This window comes from Zeugodacus cucurbitae, chromosome 2, assembly GCF_028554725.1.
Source record: "Zeugodacus cucurbitae isolate PBARC_wt_2022May chromosome 2, idZeuCucr1.2, whole genome shotgun sequence".
NCBI lineage: Eukaryota > Metazoa > Arthropoda > Insecta > Diptera > Tephritidae > Zeugodacus > Zeugodacus cucurbitae.
In genome coordinates, this window is record NC_071667.1 from 9,350,691 (window position 1) to 9,377,767 (window position 27,077).

General features: G+C 35.5%; 1 long non-coding RNA gene across 1 annotated transcript; it reads right to left on the reverse strand.

Moving 5' to 3' along the window:
* Positions 1–381: 381 nt before the first annotated feature.
* Positions 382–25,981, reverse strand: LOC114803711 (uncharacterized). The gene is made up of 3 exons (XR_008472831.1): positions 25,690–25,981; positions 869–1,157; positions 382–801 (listed from the first exon to the last, which is right to left on the reverse strand). It is a non-coding gene; the product is annotated as an uncharacterized LOC114803711 (long non-coding RNA).
* Between the last annotated feature and the right edge of the window lie 1,096 nt (positions 25,982–27,077).

A 27,077-nucleotide genomic window follows, 5' to 3' on the forward strand; every position in this document is an offset into this window, starting at 1 on the left:
TATTTTCGTTGATAAGATGTTGATGCGAATAGAGGACGAGAGGGATATAACATGTATAGAGGACGTAGGTGTGTGTAATACTCAGCACAGGATCAAATTGAGTCATCATGCTCAACAAGCGTTAACTTTTTGTAAATTTAAGGTCCAATTAAATGCGGGCGCTGACGCTGTTCCTTATTGCCTCGGAAACCAAAATCGACTACACTATTTCACGAAAAGCTATTTTTCATGTGAATTAGAATTAGAAACCATCATTGAGGAGCGAAATAAAGATCTTGTCCTTTCATATGACCTAACAAGATAGCAAACGTGGATCAAATTCTTAACTTTAGCAGATTACTTTCTATGCAAGGTATACTTTGTTCCCAAGGCACCCTTTTTCTGTATAGTAGATACATATATCCCTCAGCTGAATATATATGTATTTCGTTCAGAGTTACAAGGTTGCACAAAATCCCATCCGGAACTGTTAAAGAGTTTTATTTTCACAAACTGCGATCTAATGAAGCACCAAAAAGAGAATTCTTTGAAGCCAGTTAACTCCGTAAAAACTAAACAACCTTGAATTGGAGTATTTATTTTACATTTTTTACAAATGAATTCTTTATTTCCAGCAATTTTATATTAATCATATGAGTGAAAAAACTACAATAACACTTCGTAATCCAAATCAGTTAACCTCGATGTGGCATGAAATGTCAGCAATGAGCATTCTTAGCGGTTTTTTCTTGAACTCTTTTTTTTTCATCTACACAAATTATGTGGTACGTGCTTGAAGAAGTGCACGCGTGAGCTTTTTACCTTCAAAGAAAAATAATAAATATTTAAATATGTATGTACATATGTATAAGCATACTATTATTCTCACGTATGAATATATGTATGGATGTATGTTCGTAAATATCAAATCTTGCAGAAATTACTTAAGTCACAAGTGAGGGCCTCTTTGTGCTCCGTCGGTGGTTGTTTGGTTGCAAAATCGCCAGAAATGTCACACTCGTTGACCTGATTCTTCTTTTCAACTTTTGAAATATTCAACCAGCAAGCATGTTTGTATGTATGTTTGTGTGTAAACTGGTACTTATGTACTTGAAGTGAAGTCAGGTTACCATCAGCGGATTAACATATTTTACGTGGCTATTTCCATGGACAACTTTCTGGTAAAAAAGTGCAAAATTTGTTTGTTTTTCAAGAACTTAATTGCAAGCATACAAACTACAGGGTTTTTCAGTTGGTCCAAACCAATGTTTATAGACCTTGACAGACCTTTTGTTTCCAACGCAACACTCGGAACATATTTATCTTAAAATGCGCTACTGATGTGCTAGAAGTACATGACAAATTACACCAATAATGAAACGATTGATAGGTCTCACCGATAATTTCCATACAGAGTCCACTCATACGTGAAAAGTATTCAAATTCGAGACAACAAGCTACATGGAGGATCCAAGTTACTTGAAATTTCACATTGACAACTGACCCACACTTTGTGTTTGTGTAAATTGTTTGATAAGTTAGCCGAGCTTAACGCAGCTAGCAGAAAAGTGGCGAATCGAAGACCAAATAATTATTTAACATTCTTCTCTGTATCATTTTAACAGCCTTTCTAAATGAAACCCCCTTTATGTAGATGGCTAAAGTTAATTTCGCCACAGTTGCAAATTTCAAAATTGGCACAATACTTAATATATTTAGCTACATATGGACTAGCATATAACAATACGTGATTCTCTATTATCCACTAAATCTAGAACAGGAGTTTATATGAGATAGATATATGTTCAAGTATGTATTCATGAGGGGATTTTCGTGGATAGATAAACAAAAAATTAGGTTTATATATTCTATTTATATCTGAATTTGAACAGTTTCGAAAACTTGTTAAGCTCTTAAAGGATAATGATCTTAAAATATAGCATGTAATGATTTTAAAATAACTGGTCGTTTTTTAATGGTGATCTATGCAGTTGTATGAGGTCTTGAATTCCCGAGCTTAAAAGATATATTAAAGATTTTAGAGATTACGGTCAGTTGAACGATGTATGTATCTTATTTATGATCATACGAGAGTTTATCATTGGAAACAACACCCGCGCCGTTAGTTCTGCTTTCTCCCGCCTGGATAAGGAAGCGAAGCGAATGGGTCTGGGGGTGAACGAGGACAAGACGAAATATCTCATGTCATCAAACAAACAATCAGCGCATTCGCGTCTTAGCTCCCACGTCACTGTTGATTCCCAGTATACCTGGGAACCAGCATTAACAGCAATAACAATGTCAGCCTGGAAATCCAACGCAGAATCACTCTTGCCAACAGGTGCTACTATGGACTAAGTAGGCAATTGAAAAGTAAAGTCCTCTCTCGACGAACAAAAACCAAACTTTACAAGTCTCTCATCATTCCCGTCTTACTTTACGGTGCAGAAGCGTGAACGATGTCAACATCCGATGAGACGGCACTAGAAGTGTTCGAGAGAAAGGTTTTGCAGAAGATTTATGGTCCCTTAAACATTGGCAACGGCGAATACCGCAGAAGATGGAATGATGAGCTGTATGTGTTGTTCGACGACATAGACGTAGTCCAGCGAATAAAGAGACAGCAGCAACGCTGGCTGTGTCATGTTGTTCGAATGGACGAAAGTGCCCCAGCTCTGAAAGTTTTCGATGCAGTACCCGCTGGTGGAAGCCGAGGAAGAGGGAGACCTCCACTCCGATGGAAGGACCAGGTGGAGAAGGACCTGTCTTCACTTGGTATTACCAATTGGCGCCAAACTGCCAAAAGGAGAGATGCGTGGCGCGCTGTTGTGGACTCGGCTATAACCGCGTAAGCGATGTCTACGTCATTCAAGAAGAAGAAGAAGATTCCCCAAATGCGTTTATAGATATATATTTATCAGCTTATTAGGACGACCTCACTTTTAACCAAAACTAATATCCCAATTGGATCTATTTTTTTTTATATTTTCTGACATTTAGAACTACGTAATGAGTAAAAATTTACAATGCCATAGAATTTCAATTAAAAACTAGTCGCTGAAGTAAAGCCAATAAAAATTGGTACTCTCGAATTGCGAAAAATACTTTATGATGTCTATGTCCGTATAAATCGCTTTGCCTTTATGTTGGTAAAAAATAGCTCGAACAAACCTAACTCATTAGCCTTGGAATAAACTCTTACCAGAGTACACAACTGCTGGCTTATGGGGAAACTGAACAGAATTACTCTTTTATATCTATTACTTATTCTCTACTGAAAAAGAAAAATCTTTCGGAATCTAGAATCGTAAGAATATGAATTAACCAGGATACGAATTCCACCTGTTCTAAATGTAAAGTGGTACCTGATGGTGGTGGTGGGGTAAGAATTCGTTCTCCGCCTCCTCTGTGTTAAAAAATAAAGCAAAAAACATCGAGCTAGCACCAATTTTTTTCTTTTTTTACTACAGAATTGTATTACCCAACCTAACTAGTTATGACGATCGATATTTTGCATGTATAAGTAAATTGAGTTACTATATGTATATTGAAGAATGTGTCGTTCCTTTATCAAAGCGCCTAAAAATAGAGTCAAATATAGTGATAAAGGAGCTACGAATCTACACATATGCTCATATGCACATATGTACATATGTATGTATTAATAACATTTGACAATAATACCGTTTTCAATCATACAGGCAAATTAGTTTTATCGTCCTTTAGCTGATAAGAATGGAATAATATATTATCACTTCAACTGATTTCGTTACGTTATTGTTCGATTGTAAATGTTTATGTATGTGTTATTGTTGCTGGCAGCGCATTTACGAGTATGTAATCAACTCCGCTCCTGCTGCGTCCGCGACGTCCTGCGGTTTGTGATGATTGCGGTGCGGCAATTATCCATGCACTCAAATCATAAAATAGGGTCACATATTAGATACTCTAAATATGGTATTTCCATACATACATACATATATGTATGTATGTGTCTGAAAGGAAGTTCTGCGATAAACGTTTCATTGATTTTTGTTTTAGCGAGCATTAAATTTCTTTTTATACTCTCGCAACAAAGTTGCTACGAGAGTATTATAGTTTTGTTCACATAACGGTTGCTACGAGAGTATTATAGTTTTGTAACATAAACTAAACGAGTTAGATATAGGGTTATATATATCAAAATGATCAGGGTGACGAGAAAAGTTCAAATCCGGATGTCTGTCTGTCCGTCCGTCTGTCCGTCCGACCGTGCAAGCTGTAACTTGAGTAAAAATTGAGATATCTTAATGAAACTTGGAACACGTGTTCCTCGGCACCATAAGAAGGTTAAGTTCGAAAATCAGCAAAATCGGACCACTGCGAAAACCGAAAACACATAAAGTGCCATAACTAAGCCATAAATAAAGCTATGGAAATAAAATTTGGGATGAAGGATCGCACTATGAAGAGGCATATTTGGATGTAATTTTTTTTGGGGAAGTGGGCGTGGCCCCGCCCCCAAATAGGTTTTTTGTACATATCTCGGAAACCAATAGAGCTATAAAAACCAAACTCGGGTTTTATAAAATCGGGTAATAACCACGCGCACCTCCCATACAAAGGTTAGGTTGAAAATTACTAAAAGTGGGTTAACTCACAAACGAAAAACGTCCGTTACACCAAATTTCACATAAGAAATGGCAGATGGAAGCTGCACTCAGGTTTTTTTTACAAAATGGAAAATGGGCGTGGCGTCGCCGACCGATTTCAATTAAACTTGGCTTGTAATAGTTTCCTTAAATCCCAATGATATATTGTGAAAATAGTCCAAATCGCTTCACTACCACGCCTACTTCCTATATACCACAACTTTGAAGACAATCTGAATCGTTTACTTTACAATATATAAAGTAAGTACTAGTGAAGATATCGATGCAGAACTTTGCACAAATTCTATGTTAATAGTGTGGCAGCCCCGTTCTAAAAATCGCCGAAATCGGAACATAGGTTTTTAAGGCCCCATATATCGAACACAAGGACCTCGGTGCTTCTAACCTAATATTAGGGTTTCCAACTTTCAATGGACTTTATACAATATATATGACGAATATGTGGGTCAAATTGTGTATTATATAATATAAATAAAGTTAAATAAATAAATTGCGAGAGTATAAAATGTTCGGTTACACCCGAACTTAGCCCTTCCTTACTTGTTGATAATTATCTTCAGCTTGCATTTTTAGGTGTTGATAATAACCACATTTGCATTTATTTAGATATTCGAGTATACAGATGACTTACATTGCTATTATAAAATTATGATATTGTAAAATATACCTTTATTAGATTAGTGCAGTCCATTGCTTCATTTAACTGCTTTCGCTAAATAAAAGCGTTAGCGGAAAGTTTTTTACAGCTCAGCGTTAACGTCGATGCGCCATCCCTAAATAAAAGCGGGAACTTTACGTCAAATATCAAAATGTTTACTTGAATTGTTGTTCTGAAATTTTATTGAACAGAGAAATTTCGCTTTTCGCAGCCAACTTTACTAACTTCGGAACGCTCTGTCAAAATAGAAAATTTCAACCGCTCAGCGTCGCCGTCGCGTTATTTCGGTATGCGCCATACAAATTGTATGGGCATGAGCATTTTTTGACAGTCATTTGCCGCTGACGCTTTTATTTAGGAAAGGCAGTTAGTCATTATCAATACGCAAAGATCCTTAAATCCATCACTATGTCTATCCTAGACACTTCAAGCCTCGCTACGTCGCTATTCGTCCACGATTCGACTTCCTGTCTAAAACCTTGCAGCAAATAAATGATGGGATCCACTTATCTCAAGTATTTTTCAAGATTTTTGCGCAGAGTGAATTTCATGTTAAACAGATAGCTGATGTTCACTTAATAGAAGGTCTCCTGTCTTATTTAACAGAAGTTGTCCGAGATTTGTAAAATAGTCTTTAGTATGAAGTATGGACCTTTTTTGCTGAGGCCTTCGCCATATTAGTTTTAGCACAAATACGTTTACATTCATGTACATATGTATCTTGATGTCATATACATACTTGGAATGTGATTTAAAAAAAATTTCATTCATAAAATTTGCCATAAAAATAGAAAAAAATTCATAAGAGAGCGAGCGTCTAAAAATAATCGATTAATTAACATACGATAAAGCACACCAAAAATAAAATTAAATGATAACTTCCCAGTAGGAAATGTTAAACCGTTATGTTCGTTAAACGGTATTTTATGCGGTAAATTTTATATATTGTTTTGGGTGAAAATACCAAGAACAACACATACGAGAACCCATTCGTCCGCATGACAGTTCGTTGCCAGAACTGATAATGAACTATGGACAATTTGCCAGCATTCGCCAAAATTATTTGAAAAATACTTTCTTTTGCTGTAATTTGCAAAATTTTTTCCCGCCTGGGTTTTAAACTAATATGTATAGTAAATAAAGAGCACAACTAAAGCGAATGAACTAAAGGCAAATTAAACAGTTCAAGTGAACGTGCAAACCAACAACAAATGTGTGTCAAAGCCATGGTAAGCAAAATTCATTTTCATACAAAGACACATACATACATACTATATACATAGGTAGAAGTGTATAAGCGTATAAATATATATTTGATCGCGTCGGTGACTGAGAAAGTGAGCGCAAGAGCGTGTATAGTGATCGTGTAGAAAAAAAGTAAAATGAGCAGCCAACAACACACCTATACTAGAAGTATATATAAATAGTTGCAACTAACAGCAACAACACAGCAGACAACAATGGCTAAAATAATGTATTTACATGCAGACTTATGTAGATATGTACTTGCTTAGAGAGAATCTAAAAATAAACGCTACTGATTGTTATGGATTATTTATAAACTTTCCAATTTATTTTTGGTTTGTCTGCCGGCATATGACGTCATAATAATGATGTAGATACATATATACATACATACTTTTATAAATATGATTATTTGCACAAATAATTATTGAGAAATAAGAACTACAAGAAAGAACAGATTTATTAACAAGTAAGAAAGGACTAAGTTCGGGTGTAACCGAACATTTTATACTCTCGCAATTTATTTAAATTTATTTATATTATATAATACACAATTTGAGCCACATATTCGTCATATATATTGTATAAAATCCATTGAAAGTTGGAAACCATAATATTAGGTTGGAAGCACCGAGGTCCTCGTGTTCGATATATGGGGCCTTGAAAACGTATGGTCCGATTTTGGCGATTTTTATAATGGGGCTGACACAATATAAACGTAGTATTTGTGCAAAGTTCCACACCGATATCTTCACTAACGCTTACTTTATATTTTGTAATGTAAACGATTCAGATAGTCTTCAAAGTTCTGGTATATAGGAAGTAGGCGTGATTGTGAAGCGATTTGACCTATTTTCACAACATATCATTGGGATGTAAGGAAACTATTACAAACCAAGTTTCATTGAAATCGGTCTTGTAGTTCCTGAGATATGGTTTTTGACCCATAAGTGGGCGACGCCACGCCCATTTTCCATTTTGTAAGTGTTTCTGACGTTTTTCCTTAGCGAGTTAACCCACTTTTAGTAATCAACCTAACCTTTGTATGGGAGGTGGGCGTGGTTATTATCCGATTTCTTTCATTTTTGGACTGCATTAAGAAGTGACTAAAAGAAACGACTGCAGAAGTTTGGTTTATATAGCTTTATTGATTTGCGAGATAAATACAAAAAACCTTTTTGGGGGCGGGGCTACGCCCACTTCTTCAAAAAAATTACATCCAAATGTGCTCCTCCCTGTGTTCCAAATTTTATTTTAATAACTTTATTTATGGCAGTGGACCGATTTTGCCCATTTTCGAAAGCAACCTCCTCAGAGTGCCAACGAATATGTGTTTTAAGTTTCATTAAGATATCTTAATTTTTACTCAAGTTATCGCTTGCACGGACAGACGGACGGACAGACATCCGGATTTCAAATCCACTCGTCATCCTGATCATTTATATATATATAACCCCATATCTAACTCTTTTATTTCTTGGTGACACAAACAACCGTTATGTGAACAAAACTATGATACTCTGTGCAACATATTGCGAGAGTATAAAAATAATAATTGTGAGATACATAAGTCAATTGCAATTTGTGAAGTTTGGCTCATTCATATACCACACATTTTAATGCATATACTATTCAACTGTGGGGATTTTATAAATGAGTTGGAAACTAGCTACACTTAACAAGTCATATTACATACATATATTTTAACAACTAATCTTGAAGTATACAGAAGATCGAACAACAACATCTCAGTGTGATTGTAATGCTAGGCGAGTATTTATGAAATAACGATTCCCGGAAAAGCAGAGATTGTCAATCGCAACAAAATTAGATATGAAATGCTGAGTTAATTTACCATTGGTTTTACCTTAAGTTGATTTTTTATATTCTGAGCTTAATTCCTGCTAAAAAATATGACGGAAAGTCAGTACCATACCCCTACATGATCGCTAAAAGAACAATAAATACTTAGAGTGTGACAAATTAAGGCGTTAATGAGGCGATAGATCCCGTTTTTCTTTTTGTGAAAAATCGGTTGATATTATATATCAATAAGTTACTTCGAGTGTTACTTGTGACATTTTAGCTTATGATGATATGAACTTCAATTTATAGTTCACCGGTTGGTGGATAAAAATTGCATTCAACAGTTTCTAAATCTATTTTATTAATTGTCAATGAAGGTTTTCCACATGCCCACACAATTAATGTATATTTTTTACAATTCATTTCAGTGATCACAAGTGATTAAACTCCTATGTATACACTTACAATTATACATTTAATACCGCATAGATGTATGTATAAATGTATATATATATAAGATATATGAACTCTAATACTCGCAACATTCACAACTGACCCCTTTAACCGCTTGTGATCTGCGAATGCATTGATAGTTTCATTTATTGCTCGCGCTCCTAAGTGACGCCATATGGAAAGCGAAAGCGGCACCTTATTTGACCTGAAAATCGTAATTGAATTAAATTCACATTAACCTTAAAAGTGACACAATCGCTAGCAATTGCTTAGGCAGGGCAATGGAGGGTGAATGGAAAAACAGAAGGCAGTTATATATCACTGCATAAAATTCCCATTAAAGAAGACGGCGCTAGAAGTATAGATGAAAAAAAATGGTTTAAAACTCATCTTGAATCAATAACTGTTGATTTATAAATTCAAAGTTCCTATACATATATAGATAATCTCTATAAATGTTTACTTCAATTTTCAACTTCGAAATACATATTTACTGAGCACTAGAAAGATTCCGAGTTTCTCAATATTACATGAAAGGTAACGTTGTCGGTAATCAAATGATGTTCAAGGCAGGATTACAAAAAGTTGTGAATCGAACACACCTATTGTATTAAAAATGGTTCATCATATGGAGTTGATTTCCCTGCAGGGTATATTAAAATGTGTGGGTCTAAAATATGTATGTACTAAGTATGTCGTTTATAAAACCTAGTCCGAACGCGTAGGTGATAGCCATGTATCCAATTTGTATCTGTTGGCGATCACAATTCAAAGTCGCTTATCTGCTATCTACAAGCACAATGTATATGTTCAAAGCTCAAATATTTGTTGTTGATTGGTTGTAAAAATGTCTCTTCAGCGCAAGAGGATCGTCGAAAGAGCAAATGTATGTAACTCTCTGGTCCACGCTTTCAACTGCTTGATCTTTGCCGCTGCTAAGCAACCGACAATAAAGTTGAAGAGTAGATGCAAAGCAAGTATTATATGTATATAGATACTGTAATTAAAAATACTTACATACTTACTCAGTGATTAATTGAGCATTACACGGGATCTCACATTCCAAATTATATTTTCCTTGGTTTTTGAAAGAATTCTTCTAGTATTTCAGCAACTGACAGATCAATATCCCTATGAATATTCATTGATGCTAGACCATTAAGCCTATCTTGACCTGTCGTATTTCGTAAATAGGTTTTAATTCTCTTTAAACTTGAAAAACTTCTTTCCGGTGATGCTATTGAAACAGGCAATAATGCCAATATGCGTAAAATATTGAAAACATTCCCAAAAGACGTTTGCTTCTAAAGCTTCAAGAGCATTCCGAAAATGCTTGCGTGAAGTTCGCTGTTTCCACATTTTCATCTCCGCAAGAAAGTTTTGTTCTGAACAGTAGATCACCCTTTCATAAAAAGAGCTCCAAGCTTTTTTAGCGTCAAATTCGTACTTTGAGAAAAATACACAAAAAAAAACATGTCCTATAATAACTAAATTTTCGCGAGGGAACTGCTATATTAAAAATACGTAATAAAATTTTTCGTAAAAAACGGCAATGTAACGGCAAAAAAGTCAATGTTCAACAAAAATACGCTGAAAATTCTAATCTCGGAATAGTTAACTTATATTTCGAAGATAAAGGCCACCTTCGTCCTAAGATACGTAACCATTGAATCAAAAGAAAGGAACTTACAGAAATTTAGCTATGTATGTGTGAACTGTTATTTTGTCAAAATCAAGCTTGATCTAAAATAACTTCGGAAAACATTCTTAAGGCCATATAACTTGCGTAAGTAATTTTAATTTTTTGCACCAAGAAATGACTATTTATCAACAGTATTATTTATTATCATATAAAAATCTACATTAACAAAGATTAGGCACTCAATGGCAAGAATAAGTTAATATTTGTAGATACATAAGTATGTAGGCGACGCATGCATAATTACGAAGTGCGACGAAGGCAAAATCATTAATGAATCAAATGCAACAATTGAAAGTTGAAAGCTATGGTTGAAATGTCGATATATAAGAGGCAAGAGCCCGAGAGATGGATTCATATACTTACAGTACTCTCCGGTGTAGTTGGATTGGTATTTGCCATCTCAATAGGAGCTCACGATCGGAGGCAGATGTCTCACTGAATCTTGCGGTTGGCTGAATGACACCAAATGAAAGAGCACGAATGCAATGCTGTCGTAAAATGTCAAGATGGCTGTGTTGGCATGAATGGAAATGAATTAAAATTTATGTATGAACATATTTCCACTATAAAATCAATAGACAAGTAAATAATTCAAGGTAGCACTGATTGCGGGGGTTGTGGAAATACACGGTATTTCTGAGTTCATAATATAGTTGGCAGTTTGATAGGGAATGGCATGGAAAGAAGTTATGATGACCATCATCTCTACCAACAACGACCAAAGCAAACATGTAATTAAATACACGGATGTGGTACTGAAGCGGTTTATTTTTAATATTCAAGATCTTAGATAGTTAGAATCTTGCGAAGACTTCAAATAGATACAGATGTTATATATCTTGGCTAGAGAATTACTATTTAAATTAGTTTTTCAGCCGTTTAATGCATATTTACGGTTTCTCATATATGCGGATAGTTTCCATAGACCTAATGATCGAAAAGTCAGATGAAACCTCTTTATAATATGCGAAAACCCTGAACGATAAAAATGATAAATTTTTATACTCTCACAACAAAAGTTGCTAAGAGAGTATTATAGTTTTGTTCACCTAACGGTTGTTTGTAAGTCATAAAACTAAACGAGTTAGATATAGGGTTATATATATCAAAATGATCAGGGCGACGAGACGAGTCAAAATCCGAATGCCTGTCTGTCCGTCCGTCCGTCCGCTGGCCGTGCAAAGGATAACTTGAGTAAAACTTGAGATATCTTAACGAAACTTGGAACACGTATTCCTTGGCACCCTGAGGAGGTTGCTTTCGAAAATGGGCAAAATCGGACCATTGCCACGCCCACAAAATGGCGAAAACCAAAAACTTATAAAGTGTCATAACTAAGCCATAAATAAACTTATGAAAATAAAATTTGGAACATAGGATCGTATTAGGGAGGGGCATATTTGGATGTAATTTTTTTGGAAAAGTGGGCGTGACCCCGCCCTCAAATAGGTTTTTTTGTATATAACTCGCAAACCTATAAATCTATATAAACCAAACTTTCTGCAGTCATTTTTTTCAGCCATTTCCTTATACAGTCCAAAAATGAAAGAAATCGGATAATAACCACGCCCACCTCCCATACAAAGGTTAGGTTGAAAATGACTAAAAGTGGGTTAACTCACTAACGAGAAACGTCAGAAACACTTAATTCTACAGAAGAAACAGCAGAAGAGAGCTGCACTCAGATTTTTTTACAAAATGAAAAATGGGCGTGACATCTCCCACTTATGGGTCAAAAATCTTATCTCAGGAACTACTCGGCCGATTTCAATGAAATTCGGTATATAGTACTTTCTTGACACCCTGATGACACATGTGAAAAATGGATGAAATCGATTCATAACCACGACAACTTCCCATATAACTCAATTTTGAATTCCATCTGATTCCTTCACTTTATAATGTATACATAAGGAACCAATGAAGATAGCGGAAAAAAATTTACACAAATAGTACATATCATCTCTGGCTTCACTTGAGAAAAATTTTTCGAAAACGGACTAAAACTTTTCAAGGCCCCTGTTATCGAACATGTTGAACTCCGCGCCTAAGGGTATATTTTAACCGAAAATATGGATAAATCTCTCTGATAATTTAATGTAATTCAGAGGAAATTGTTTATTCTAATAGTGTTTCTCGGTTCCAAAAATTATTAAAATCGGATAATAACATCTCCTAGCTCCCATATACCTAATTATAGGTTTTTCAAAAATACGGTGGGCTTTAATCTGTATATACATAAGTATTGATTAATATGTGAGATATCTTAGCGAAATTAAGTGAGTGTATAGTCTTTGATATAGTGTATCTTGCTGGTGAAAATGAATGAAATCGGTTCAGAAATTTCCTCAGCCCTCATACAATATATAGGACGATTTTCGTTATTCTATTAAACTTTATGCCGAATTTATGGGTAAATTTGTGCGTTATCTTAATAAAATTTCTTCAATAAATTGCGAGAGTATAAAATGTTCGGTTGCACCCGAACTTAGCCTTTCCTTACTTGTTTCATGTGTGTCTGTATAAATTTTAATTTTTTCTTTGTCCTGAGTGAAGTCTAAGTTACTTTAGAATGATTTAAGCCAGTTACCCAGGTGCGTCAACATTCCTATTTATCAATTATTTTGCTATAATTTTTTTCTCTTCTAAGCTTTACTGGTTATTGGTTAAGTTGTCGTTATCTGCACGTTATTATTATTATTGTTATTACTTTGTTGCTGCTAAAGTCACACAATAGCCGCTTTATTGTTTTGAAGTGTGTGAATATTTTCCAGAGCGGTTTTATCCGCAAAATGCCGCAACCTGTCTACGCTATAAACAATTTATTTTTACGTTGACTTTACTAGAATTATCTGAGAAAATCGCAAAATCGCGAAGCATTTAACATTTCGGTGACACTCATCTCCCGTTGTCTATACTAGTTCGCTTTTGTTCTGCACCCACTTGTGCTATTATATCTATAAGGCATTCTCTTTTTCTCTATCGCACTTATCCTACCAAATAAAAGTGATTTTCCTTCAGTTGCTTAGCTTTGATTACTTACGTACATATGTACGTATTGTCTTGCACAATAGCTCTTTGCGTGTTTTCATTCAATTCAGTTCACATCAGCTGCAAATCTTCAATCTTTTGGCCCGTACGAGGCCACATTGCCACAATGCTAACGCGCTGGAAGCTGGTTGCTGCAAAACTCCGGCGCTTTTTGTTGCTTTTATTTGTACGTTGAAGTGCTTTTCTATTGTTGTTATTGTAATTACTGTTGTTTGTTGGTTATTTTTTGTATAATTGTCTTATGTTGCATTTTGCAAGCGTGATGACCTTGAGCGAGTCTCACCTATATACATACATACATACATGTAAGTTGAGGTGTAGTCCATATGTATGTATGTATTTGTACACTCACTCACTCGCACGCTGAGTCGCACGAATCGACTAAAAGACGCCCAATAGCAAAACTTTGTTGCTAGACAATATTGTTGTTGTTAATAAAAAATACAACACTGTGAGAAATTTTATTATTGTGGAGATGTAATATTTTATTCGTACCGGATATCTTAGCTATTAGTTATTCTAATAAATGAATTTTACAAAAAAGTAAAGCTCTTCGAAACAAACTAAAGTATTAAAGTAGTGATTTAGTGGGTACAAAAAATTTTCAGAAGTATCTTTCAGTTAAAAGTTTCTCAAGGAATTGGACGCTATGAAAAATATCTAGTCCATGAAATAATTTTGGCTGAATTCATATTCTTATTATGTTATTGGGGAAAATATCGTAGTTTCATTTTCCCTTCGGATGAAAAGAAATCGTTGTGATCAACGATTTTATAGATTAGTTTTATAGTTCTCTATTTTTCTTCTTGACTGGCGTAGACACCGCCTACGCGGTTATAGCCGAGTCCACAACAGTGCGCCATTCATTTCTTCTCTTGGCAGTTTGGTGCCAATTGGTAATACCAAGCGAAGCCAGGTCCTTCTCCACCTGGTCCTTCCAACGGAGTGGAGGTCTTCCTCGGCTTCCACTAAAGGGTACTACATCAACTACTTTCAGAGTTGGAGCACTTTCGTCCGTTCTAACAACATGACTGAGCCACTGTCTTTTTATTCGCAGAGCTACATATATCTATGTCGTCGAATAACTTATACAGCTCATCATTCCATCCTCTGCGGTACTCGCTGTTGCCAATGTTTAAGGGACCGTAAGTCTTCCTCAAAACCTTTATCTCGAAAACTTCTAGTGCCGTCTCATTGGATGTTGACATCGTCCACGCCTTCCGTACCATACAGTAGGACGGGAATGATGATGGACCTGTAGAGTTCGGATCAGAATTATTCTAGCCAACAGGTAGATGCTATTTTGGACTGAGTAGGGTATTGAAAAGTAAAGTTCTCTATCGACGAAGTTCCCTATTAGTAAAAGGTCCTATTCTATGATAGGGAGACGGAAGAACGTTTAGACTACAAACTTGTATATGTATTATATTAATGAAATAGAGTTTAATCAATATCTGGAATGATGATATCTTTTCTACTCACCACGCGATCTTATAAGTATTAGGTCTACAAGTTTGCTTCCGCCGTTTTTTGTAAATTTAAGGCTTTTTTTGTATAAAAATAAAAAGTATACAAAAATGTTATTCAAAATATTGGCCGTCGCTAGCTACTACTTTTGACCATCTTTCGGTTTTCCTCGTTGACTCTTCAATTTGTGGGTTAACATTAGCTCAGAAAAGCTACACTCATTTCATTCGTCGCTAACACAGACCATAAATTATTACTGGGTTAACCATACTTGTGACAATAATTCAACTTTTTCTGCAATGTATTTGACTTACTCCCATATGCCTAATAAAAAATATATATAACATGTATGAGTATATATTTATGTTGGTATCACTAGGCTAAACTCATTTCCTTTTTGTGTTTTTACTCTATAGAAGAAAAAAAATTTATTCATAGTATTTTTAAATGATTTTGTTTACAGTTCAGAGACACTGAGTAGCAAACGTAGTTGGCGTACCTTTAAGCCGAAACAAAACAACCAAATATATTGTAGCTTATCACAAATGTAAACAAGATTTGCGAGCATTCTGCCAAATTTAGCGCTCGCCATTAGTTACTGTTTAAGTTGCTGTTGTTTTCAAATGTAAGCGTTTATTTTGATTTTGCTTTGTAATAATTTCGTGTGTTGTTTTTATGCTCATTTGCAGAATAACTGCGCAGTGTGTGAGAGAATGGTTAAAAATGATAGCAATAATAATAACAACAACAATAACCGGCACTCACTGACTCTCTGACTCACCAACAAGGTCACTCAATTTTGTTGTTTACTAACCAAATTTAGTGATTTTTGACGAAAAACCTACGTACATATGTATATGTCTTTATTTATATGTATATGTATATGTAGTATCTGTGTATTATAACTCTTATTTTTCAAAATTTGAAGGATAAATGCCTTTTTCGTGTAGGATGTCAATAACACCTACATAAGTAGCAAAAACTACAGCATTTGAAATGATTTTGCAAAAACAATGTGCTTAAGAGACAATAACTTCTCAAACATGTTAAGAAGTGTAATTCAATTTTAATTCAAACTTTAGCCGTCCTCTTACTGCATTCATGACTTAAGCTACTTGACTTTGTTTGTGAAGTGCCCTTTGTACAAGTGATCCTTAAGTTTACACGTGTTTATTAAATATTTCTGCATGGATTAGTAGCAATTTGGTTGTGCGAGGCGTCAGGTAGCATCGTTAAATCGTTTTATATCGATCTTGGACATTTGTGTCAACATTAACCCAACAAAATTTTTGTAGAGATCTATTTGCATTCCAAACTTATTCTCAACTGAAAATGTCACTTTTAGAGCCGAATTCTCGACATTTGCGGGAAATTTTGCTTTTCATTTTTAATTCCAAGAAAAGTGCGGCTGAGGCTCATCGACATTTGTAACCGTTTTTATACAAAAAAAACTTAAATTTACAAAAAAACGGCGGAAGCAAAGTTGTAGACCTAATATTATTTAATGATTTTGCCTAGAACAGACAATAAGTCAACGGGGAGTCCTGCTGAAGTTACAATGCTTAAATAAATCCATTTGAATCCCATAACGCTATAGAATGACAGAGTATATCGAAACATTATCTTCAGTATTCAGAAAAGTATAATACAATCCTTAGGACAACAATAGGACTAAAATGTTGGCAAAGCCAGTACTCCACCTTGACAACATTGTGAAATTTTAATTTCTATACAATTTCGATCAATTTTTTGGAATATAAAAGATAACCTTTGAAAAAAGTTTAAGTTGAAAAGTTATAAGATACAAAATTTAGTGGAATATATAGAGGATTCTCAAAACCTTTTCAACAATAAAATATATAGATGACAAAAACCAGAGAAGAGATAAAAAGAATTCTTCTTCACAGGTCTACTTCAGGCCGTAACTCGAACCTCCTTCTCTAACTCGAAGTTTTTTTATGGATTATGGTGGTTCGAGTTAGGGAAGCTCAACCGTATGGTATATACAGTTGAGCTTTGACATGTTCTGCTGAAGCCGTTTATTTACCGTTAGTTTTGGAAAACATTTTCCATCACTTTTATTGATATGAATTCATTTTTTTAATGGCCAGTGATTTAAGTAAGTACAACATCGAAAATCTTTCAATACTCATTTGTATTCGGAACTCCCATTATTTATTACAACCACTTTAACTATTGTCGTTCCACGATTTGGCTATTAGCAGTATCAAGGAAAATCCCATTCGACTTCATTGCAATACAGTTCCACAGGCAATTGTCGAACACACAAAAAATGCGTCGTAAAATGGAAATTTTATAGTTACACAATTTCATGAGACCGCAACAACAGCTGGTTGGCGGTTGCCGGTTGTTTTTAACTCATTGCGATCGTTTTCGCCTCCTACCACGACTGTTTCGAAACGCTTCGCATCCGCCAACATGGTCACAGTGGAAGAAGACCTCAAAAGCTCCGTGCAGCGTTGCAAGACACATTAGAGTTACGCAGCACACACGTACATAAATCTAACCCTAGTTACATGTAGACATATCTACATGTGTAGTGTAGTGAGTGTGTTGGAGTAGATTTGTGCTCGCTGTGTAAAACACATAAAATCTATGGTTTTACTTGCGTTGCGTTATGTTGCTGCACTCCATGGCCTCTAGCGGCGCCGAGGAAGGTGGGTAGCAGGTGGGCAGCGACGTCAAAGGCAGTAGCGATAAAACCGTTGCAGGCAAAGGCATGCACTTGGCTTGATGTACCAACCAACTACAAACATGTAGAAGCGCATTTGTGTGCGCGTGTGCGTGTGTGCACGTGCAACAGAACCCGAAATTGTTATGCGACGCCATGCGCCGGTTCGCCAGCTCCAACGCTCGCCAGTTTGGACTCACTGCACGGCCTGTTTGACGATGGGTTGATTGGTTGGGTGGGGCGGCCAGTGCTGGAAGGGGTAGTGTGGAGGGCCATTATTTGATTGCTTGGATATCTGTTATTGCTGTTGTTGCGTTTGCCGTTGCACAGAATTTAGGTCAACACAACTACAATGTCTTTTTATGTTTTCTTCATTTTTTGTTTTTATTTTATCATATTTGGTTTTCTGTCTGTGCTTGTCGTCCGTTCGCTTATTGTTATTCTTATAGCTGCCTCTTTGCCGTTGCCTCGCTGCTTATTCTTTTCAACTTGTTGCTTTTACGCAACATTGGTGTGTGTGTGTGTGTGTTACCGTTTGTAACTCGATTCGTAACTCTCATTCTTCCTTTAAATTTTTTTGTTTTTGGATTCACTTATAATTTGTGTTGCTTCATTTTCTCGTTTTCCCTCCACTATTCTACAATTCCATTAATGTCTTTGCAGGGAGTTTTGTAAGCACGCAGCATTACGAAAGTCAATTTAATTCGGCCACCACCACTACTATCACCACCAGCGAGCTTATTCCAATTATAAATGCTTACTTTTAATTTAATTGCTTAGTTGGGAAAGTTTTATGGCTCTAAGGAATTATTTTACGGTCTGCGCGATGCTTCTTCTGCGTTGAAAACTACCACAGTTCCTCTAATGTTATCTTCAATATAATAAAATAACGATTCTATGTGGTTTAATCATATCAATTGAGGAAATTTATAAGTTTTTTTTTTTTAAGTCAAACAAGCGTGCATGATATATGTATGTATATTAACTTACATACTTTCAATCTTCAATGCATTAGTTATAAAGAAAGTTGCTGAAAACCTCAAATGAATCCCTTTTTGTTATCAAACTCTTGAATGAGAGATGCAAGAATGTTTCACAAATCGTCTTATACGTCTTATAGTAATTGTACATTTGTACCTCTTCCTTCGTTTATAAATTCTAGAACAAACGTATTTTCCGTTCAAACACTCCAAAGGTAACGGAACAGAACTGTCATAATCTCTATTTCTATTATTATTGACTAAACCCAACAAAACGCAAAAATACCAAGACCACTCTAAGATTAAGCTTTTATTTACTTAAGTGAGGTAAAGCTCAAAGACAAAACACTGTCGATGTTCTCCAAACATGAACTAATAGCCTTTGTTTCTTTTACTTTAGGATTTGATAATATTTTGGTAAAAATATAATCAGTGTCTGATCTCCAACCTATATTTATATATATATAAAGCTTTTTTCTTCTAGACGCTCTAACTCAAATGAGTTTTAAACTGGAGAGAAAAACGTATAGTCGTATGAGAAAATATTTATTAACGATACACAAGCCTGAATATTTACTCTTCCGAAAGCAAATAGCCAGCATTGCACCCTATAAAATATGAAAGGTTTTCTATGAATAACTCACCGGTCGGCCTTGGATGTCAGCCAGGAAAGCGATGTGCGCACGCGCAATATATCTTAATGTACAAATATGTATATGTACAAACCAACTTATAATGAAACTCATGAATAAAATGTTGAAATATAACTTTGTATGAAAAGCTATTAGATACATATTATATATATAGACAAACTAGTTTCAGGCTTTTCTTCCTTTCTTTGTAAGCTAATATTATACGAGTATTGTTATATAGTAATCACCTTAAATGTTGTTAGTTGTTAGGAATGTGATCTCTGAGAGACATACTACTACTATGCAATAGATTTGGTCGAGCTTCGTCACCTATTGGAACATGCATCTCGATGTTAACGCTTAGATACAAAATATTGAAAAATGGTTTTAAATAACCGCCGAACGAACAACGAATGCGAAGAACATAATGCTTGGCTAGACCAAGGCTCTCTATCACCTCACGTTTTCCACGGATTTTCTAATTAGAGCTGACTTTTTGCTTTCAATAAATAATTTTTTAGCTTTTTTCTTCTTCTCATGCCAACCATTGAGTGTTGCATGAAGTGATGATGCCTTAACCATAACTAATACCTACGGTTTTCACATATTACATGGCCAATGTGGTTGGTTTTCCCATTGGTTTCACTTGCATGCTTTCCCTATGCATAACACTTGTAAATATGTATGCACGTATATGAGCTGCTTTCAACACAGACATACATACATATTGATTACTAAAACATATCTGTATGTGTAAATACACCTTACATCCTCCTTCACCCTCTCACCTAATACTTTATTCTCATTGTGTTACGCCTTTAAGGCGTCTTCGCTTGGTAGCCCTTAAATGCATTTTGTGTTTTTCTTTTGCTTCTTTTCTTTTTCTTCATAGATCGAGCTTTCCATTCCATTCATTAGTTAATATTTATGACGGGACCTTAGTAAGCTAACGGTATTTCTTAATACATATGTACAATATACAATGTGGCAAAGAAATGCATAAGAAGATTGTGTATAAGTAATAAAAAAGTGCTTTATTCAAATAAATATATTCCTATACACACATACTTACATACATATCAGCACCTATTGGCTCTCAGTCTTGCAGTTAGGAGCACATCTCAAGTTTTTTTTTCAAAGCCTAAACAACTGCATTTTCTATTTTATTTCTTTTCTTTTTTTTAAGTTTCCGTGTCTAAATCTGACTATAGCTGGCTAAGGCTTGAAGGGCCCAGTCATGGGGCGATCGCACAAACTACGTAGTCATACAGCAGTCTTCAAGCATACCCGTATACATACATACATACATACATATATCTAAGCCATTAAGCATAACTGTGAATTTGCGCTCAGCCTGCTGCATCGAAACAGGAATGAGAAATAATATTTATGCATTTTAGTTACAGTCAACTGCGCCCTTCCCCTACCTCATCGCCAGCAACCGTTAACTTGGCTGCTGCTATTCACTTGTGGCAAGTGGCATGACAATATTTTACAAAAACTTAGTCAATGAACCAGTGAGAAGCGACCTAACTTCCATGAATGGACGGACGGACGGACTGTTGACAAAAACAAAATATTCCACCAAACAAAGCTGTATGAATGAAAGGCTGTCTGTCATGCCATGCTGTGATGCTAATATTCAATTTTCGCGAACTGTGTTAATGGGAGTTGGCCTAGCTGTAAAATGTGCACTTCCGCTGTTCCGTGATTAGCGGTGGTTTGGAAAATTAAGACAATGTCCGCTCGGTGGCTGAACGTACGGTTGAGTACTCGGTATCCCATTTAACTATTGCTAATGCTCTATGTAATATGATTTTCAAGTTTATTTTTTGGAATTTTTTATTATACCGTGCAAAACTCACTCACCGTACGAAGACAGCTTCATTAGTCAGTTATTCTTAAGTACAGTCAATTTCGACAACAAGATAGCTCGTTCGAATTTTTTTATTTATATATTCCTTGCTTAAACTTTGTTACCCGAATTTCTCGAACAAAATAAATAATATCAAGTTTCATATACATATAATCCTATATTAATTAAAATTGAATTTTATAAATTCGACACAAAGAAACTTGGCACAAATTAAGCTATGAAAATGATATTTGGTACAGAGGATCATAATTGAAAGGGGCATATTTTGATAAAATATTTTTCGAAAAGAGGGCGTGGCCCCACTCCTAATTAGTTTTCAATATATCACCAAAACTACCTATGATATATAAACGAAAAATGTCAGAAACACTAGATTATACAGCAGAAATGACATAAAGGAACTCCCACTTTTGGGTCAAAAACCATATCTCAGGAACTACTCGATCGATTTCAATGAACCTTGATATTATCATACCATTTATAGGTCAAATTGTGTGTTCTTGTTTATTATTCTATATAAGTCTAGATCTAAAACTGGATACTACAAGCATGGTTAAATCAACTTTTGAACCCTTAAGTAAAAAATTTCCCTCGTGTATAATCATGAAATCTATCTAAGCTTAACACAGTTCAACGGAAACCACAACTGCCATAAAATATTACGCACACAAAAAAATACAAAATTCAATAGCAGTTGAAAGGCTTTGAGGACACATCTAAAAAATCACATTATTATATGTGAGTTGTCAATGACGAAACTTGTACAATATTTTCATATGTCATATTAGATTAAAGATAGGTATATACATACGTATTAGTATTTATGTGAATGTATGTAAGGTTATGTAAAAAAGTCTCATTTAAGCACAACGCCTCATAAAACTCGCACACAAATGTATGTATATGTATTCATCTGTATGTGCCACCAAAGCTATGCCTATGCATACTAGTACCCTAGTTACACAAATTTCGTAATAAAAACACCTAACAGGAGCTGTCCATGCATACACACATACATATATATACAAATTTTCAAGCTAATAGTTTGTGTGTGAGATTTTTCGTTTTTACTTTTTAGCATGCCAAGTGAAAACCTGTTTTTCAATACCAAAGTCAATACGACAAAGTAACGCAACATGGTTAAAAATACAAATCTACGACAACAAATCCATGTAATACATATATGCATACATACTACATAGATACATGTCTACAAATTGTATGTAAACTTAAAGCTACATGAGAAGTAAATAGCAATCAAGTTTGTGCCTTTGTGGGTAAGGAGCCACAAGTTGTTTCAGCTCGCCTGAAGCTTGTGCCACACTTTGGCATTAGAATCCCACGCAACATTACAACAACAAAAAATAAAAGAAATCATAAAAATAATTTACAACAACATCAATGTAGCTATAAGGCGCATTTGAAATAAGATAAAAAATACAAAATGAAAACACAACAACGCCAACTTCAATAGCAGCCACTGCCAGAGCAACAGCAGCTCAACGGCACAAACGAAGGCTACGCTGCCGCCAAACTGACAGATCAGCTAACACAACTTGGAAGCGTCTTGATTGAAAATCTCCTACGCAAAAGGTTACACAACCGCAGTGAGCAACAACTTTGCCTTGTGAAGGCTAGAAGCAGTCGTCATATTGGAGACTACTAGAAGAGTTTCGCCTTGGCTGATGTTTTGATGGTGTTAAATTCATAATCGGACGCTGGAGTTTCACTATAATACTATTTTAGTGTTGAAAATTCTATCTTGCAGACCACTGAAAAATTTTATCCGCATATTACTCTTTAAAAGCTTAAGCTACCAGGGGCAAACCCCTTATATATACCGCGAAAAAGAGACGATTTCGAACGAAACTGATAAAGTAACATGGGTTTTCCAAATTGGTCTACCAATTTTTAAAGAAAATAAATACAAATTTTCGTATATGAATATAGGCCGTGACATAATGTTTCAACTATTTCAAAAGCCCCTAATTAATTTTTTTATAAGCTCTATCTTAAATTCAAACCTAATGAAAGTAGGTGTAGTAGCAGTAAGTGCTATAGAAAACATAATTATTATTGAACCTAACCTATAAAAGTTTAGGTCGTTCAGTGCACTAGAGTATGATCTACAAATTGAAATCTGGCAGCTATGCCGTCTAAAGCATATCAAACGAAGATATGCAATAGTTTGAATTGTTCAAGAGCGTGGAGAACGAGGAATGCCCTCTAGACAATTTAAGGAGAGATTTACTTTATATATACATATATATCTCAAGAGATATATCAAGAGAGACGATAATTTTGAACATCATACTAAATATACTTTCTTTAATTTATATATTCACCATCGACTTCAGCAAGAGAGCCAAAGTGCGACCACATTCGTTCAGAAGTGTATATTATTCAACCTAACCTTATATTGTTGGCCCGTTCGCATACGATACTTCTTGACATTCCAAAGTGTACGCAGATTTGCATGCCAAAAAGTGCACAGGCATTTAGTAGAAAAAGACTAATGACGAAAATATGTGACGTTACAAGCTGGAAATTTGTCAAAACATATAAAAAAAAAAAAAAAGGAAAGACTAAGTTCGGGTGCAACCGAACATTTTATACTCTCGCAATTTATTTAGAGATTTACCTACATTTTCGGTGAAAAATTACCCTTAGGCACTGAGTTCTTCATGTTTGATATCAGGGGCCTTGAAAAGTCATGGTTCAATTTTGACAATTTTTCCACAAGTGATGTCACAGCTCAAATACAGTATTTGTGTAAAGTTTTATTTCGCTATCTTTATGGGTTCCTAATGTATACATTATAAAGTGAACGAATCGGTAGGATTCAAAATTGAGTTATATGGGAAGTAGGCGTAGTTGTGAACCGATTTCGCCCATATTCCACACGTGTCATCAGGGTGTCAAGAAAATGTTATATACAGAATTTCATTAAAATCTGTCGAGTAGATCTTGAGATATGGTTTTTGACCCATAAGTGAGCGACGCCACGCCCATTTTACATTTTGTAAAAAAATCTCAGTGCAGCTTCTTGCTGCCATTTCTTATGTAAAATTTGGTGTTTCTGACGTTTCTCGTTAGTGAGTTAACGCACTTTTAGTCAGTTTCAACCTAACCTTTGTATGGGAGGTAGGCGTGGTTATTATCCGATTTCTTTCATTTTTGGACTGTATAAGGAAACGGCTAAAAGAAACAACTGCAGAAAGTTTGGTTAATATAGCTTTATTGGTTTGCAAGATATATACAAAAAACCTATTTGGGGGCGGGGTCACTCCCACTTTTCCAAAAAAATTACATTCAAATGTGCCCCTCCCTAATGTGATCCTATGTTCCAAATTTTATTTTCATAACTTTATTTATGGCTTAGTTATAGCTCTTTATATGTTTTTGGTTATCGCCATTTTGTGGGCGTGGCAGTGGTCCGATTCCGCCCATCTTCGAACTTAACCTTCTTATGGTGCCAAGGAACACGTGTTCCAAGTTTCATTAAGATATCTCAATTTTTACTCAATTTACAGCTTGCACGGACGGACAGACGGACGGACGGACAGACAGACATCCGGATTTGAACTTTACTCGTCACCCTGATCACATTGGTATATATAACCCTATATCTAACTCGTTTAGTTTTAGGACTTACTAACAACCGTTATGTGGACAAAACTATAATGCTCTCTTAGCAACTTTTGTTGCTAGAGTATAAAAAACAAACAATAATGAGAGCCCGCGACCAAAACTAAGCCAAAATTGTTTGGAAGCAAAATATGCAAGGCTATTACATGCGCAGCGCTCGGGAGTGCGATAAGCCTATAGAAATATGCATAAAGCGAACTATTTGTTGTAAAAAGTAGAAAAATCCAGTTGACTTAGAGCGCCTGCCAAGCTGACTATGATAGCTGTTCGTGGGAAAGCTGTGCCAGAGTTTTACACGTACAGTCAAATTGTAGTCTTTATGTGAAATTTTACCACCATTATAGACATATTTTAGATACAGTTTGCATGACGCTGCAACGCTTCGTAATTCCTGCCCACCGATGCCACCTGTGCGATCACTTGCTACCCTGATTCTCAAACTTACCCAACGTTATTGCTCACACTTGGCAAGTTGAGTTCCAAAACACTATTACACTTGCTAACTGACAATTGCAATTTGAAGCTTTAAGTATATCCCTTTTTACATACAAAAAAGGGTGCGTTAAATTTTTATTTTTGCTCAGAATTCGCTACTGCTTTTTTCCTCACTCTCAAATTCACCTTGTTTTCAACGTTCACTCTGCCAAACATTTGCTAGACTGTATGAGTAAATTTGAGTCTCGCTTCGCCCATGCGCTTTATTCGTACCACACCCATCCGCCACGGCGAACGAGCGATCCTCACTGCATACATACTTGTACATATAAATATGTATATATGTATTTATCTACATACTCACACGCTTAAAGCGCTCGTTGCTTAGCTGTGCGCCCCACTTTGTTGATTACCTTTTGGCACCCCAGTCTTCCTGCGATCGCTTTCAGTCATGGCATGCACACACAGTACGAGCACATTACTAGTTACATAGATTCGTATAGTATATAGTATATACATATGTATGTACATACTTTAAAAAAATGAATGTGCTTGCGTGTCTGTATACTAAATTGCCTGGCACGTTGCGCGCCTCCTTCGTATCCTCCACCTCAGCGCACCCTTATTGCTTTACTGCTGTCCGTAGGAATCACAGCTATTGCCTGCAAAGCTTGCGATCACCACATTGCAGTTGTGTTGTAGCGTTGGAAAATCGGTGGGTAATGTAGCGATCGCTCTCATCTAGCAAACTAAAATATTGTTGCTCTTCAAACTCAAATTGATGTGTGTTGCTGTTGTTATATTTCGTTATGCACTTGTTACGCTCTAGCGATTGTAGAGCCAGTAAAGCCCCCTGCTGGTTGTTGGTAGGAATATTCTAATATGTATGTATGTATGTACATCAGTGATGGCATTTTCCATAATATAGGAATTTCAAAATCATCTAGTCCAATACTTTGCCAACCAGTTGACGCCTAACGCTTTGCAACCCTAATAACCAGCGGCTATTAGGCGATGTTGCCAAATTTCATTTCATTTCAAATTTTGTAAATTTCTTAGTTTTGAATTGAATACGTCTCTTTGTCAAATCATCAAATTTGTATGCAAAATATTGAGATATTTTACCGAAATTCAAGACATTTTCTATACAAAAAAAAATTCACATATGTTAATATCTATGGCTTCTAGTCCTTCTAGTCTATCATTTGATCACACTCACATCGTTTTCTGGCATTTAACTCTATCTATTTATCTCTCAACATATTTTCTATAAATGCGTTCGCCTGTGCTCTGTTCTTTTACAACTTCTCCAACACTTGTTTTGATTAATTACTCAGCATTAGTTTTCGAGTTAATGAGTCTCACATGCCAGAACTCGCCTAATGATCCTGAAAGTGTGCACTAATTCTTAATGAGTTTTGGTTGGTTAGGCTACGCCCCTTAAATTATTTGTTGTACTAAAAATATTGGATCAAATAATGAAAAGATAAGAAAGCGAATCAGGCGAAATTCGAGTAAGGACACCAATGGTACAAGGGGCGTTTATTTGGGTTCGAAGTGCATATAAGCTTGGAATATGGACATGACATACACCATGTATTACTGTAGAGTTATATGGATAATTAACGTGGGGAGGGTTCTGAAGAAAATTTTATGATCGGATTTTCTTCAACTCATTCTATGGATAATTTCATGGAAAGGAGGTTTACTTGATGCTACTATTTCAGAATCGTTGCTTCAAATATTGAAGAATGAGTTCCAAAGACCTACCCTCTTGATCTGCTGACTAACAAATATTTAT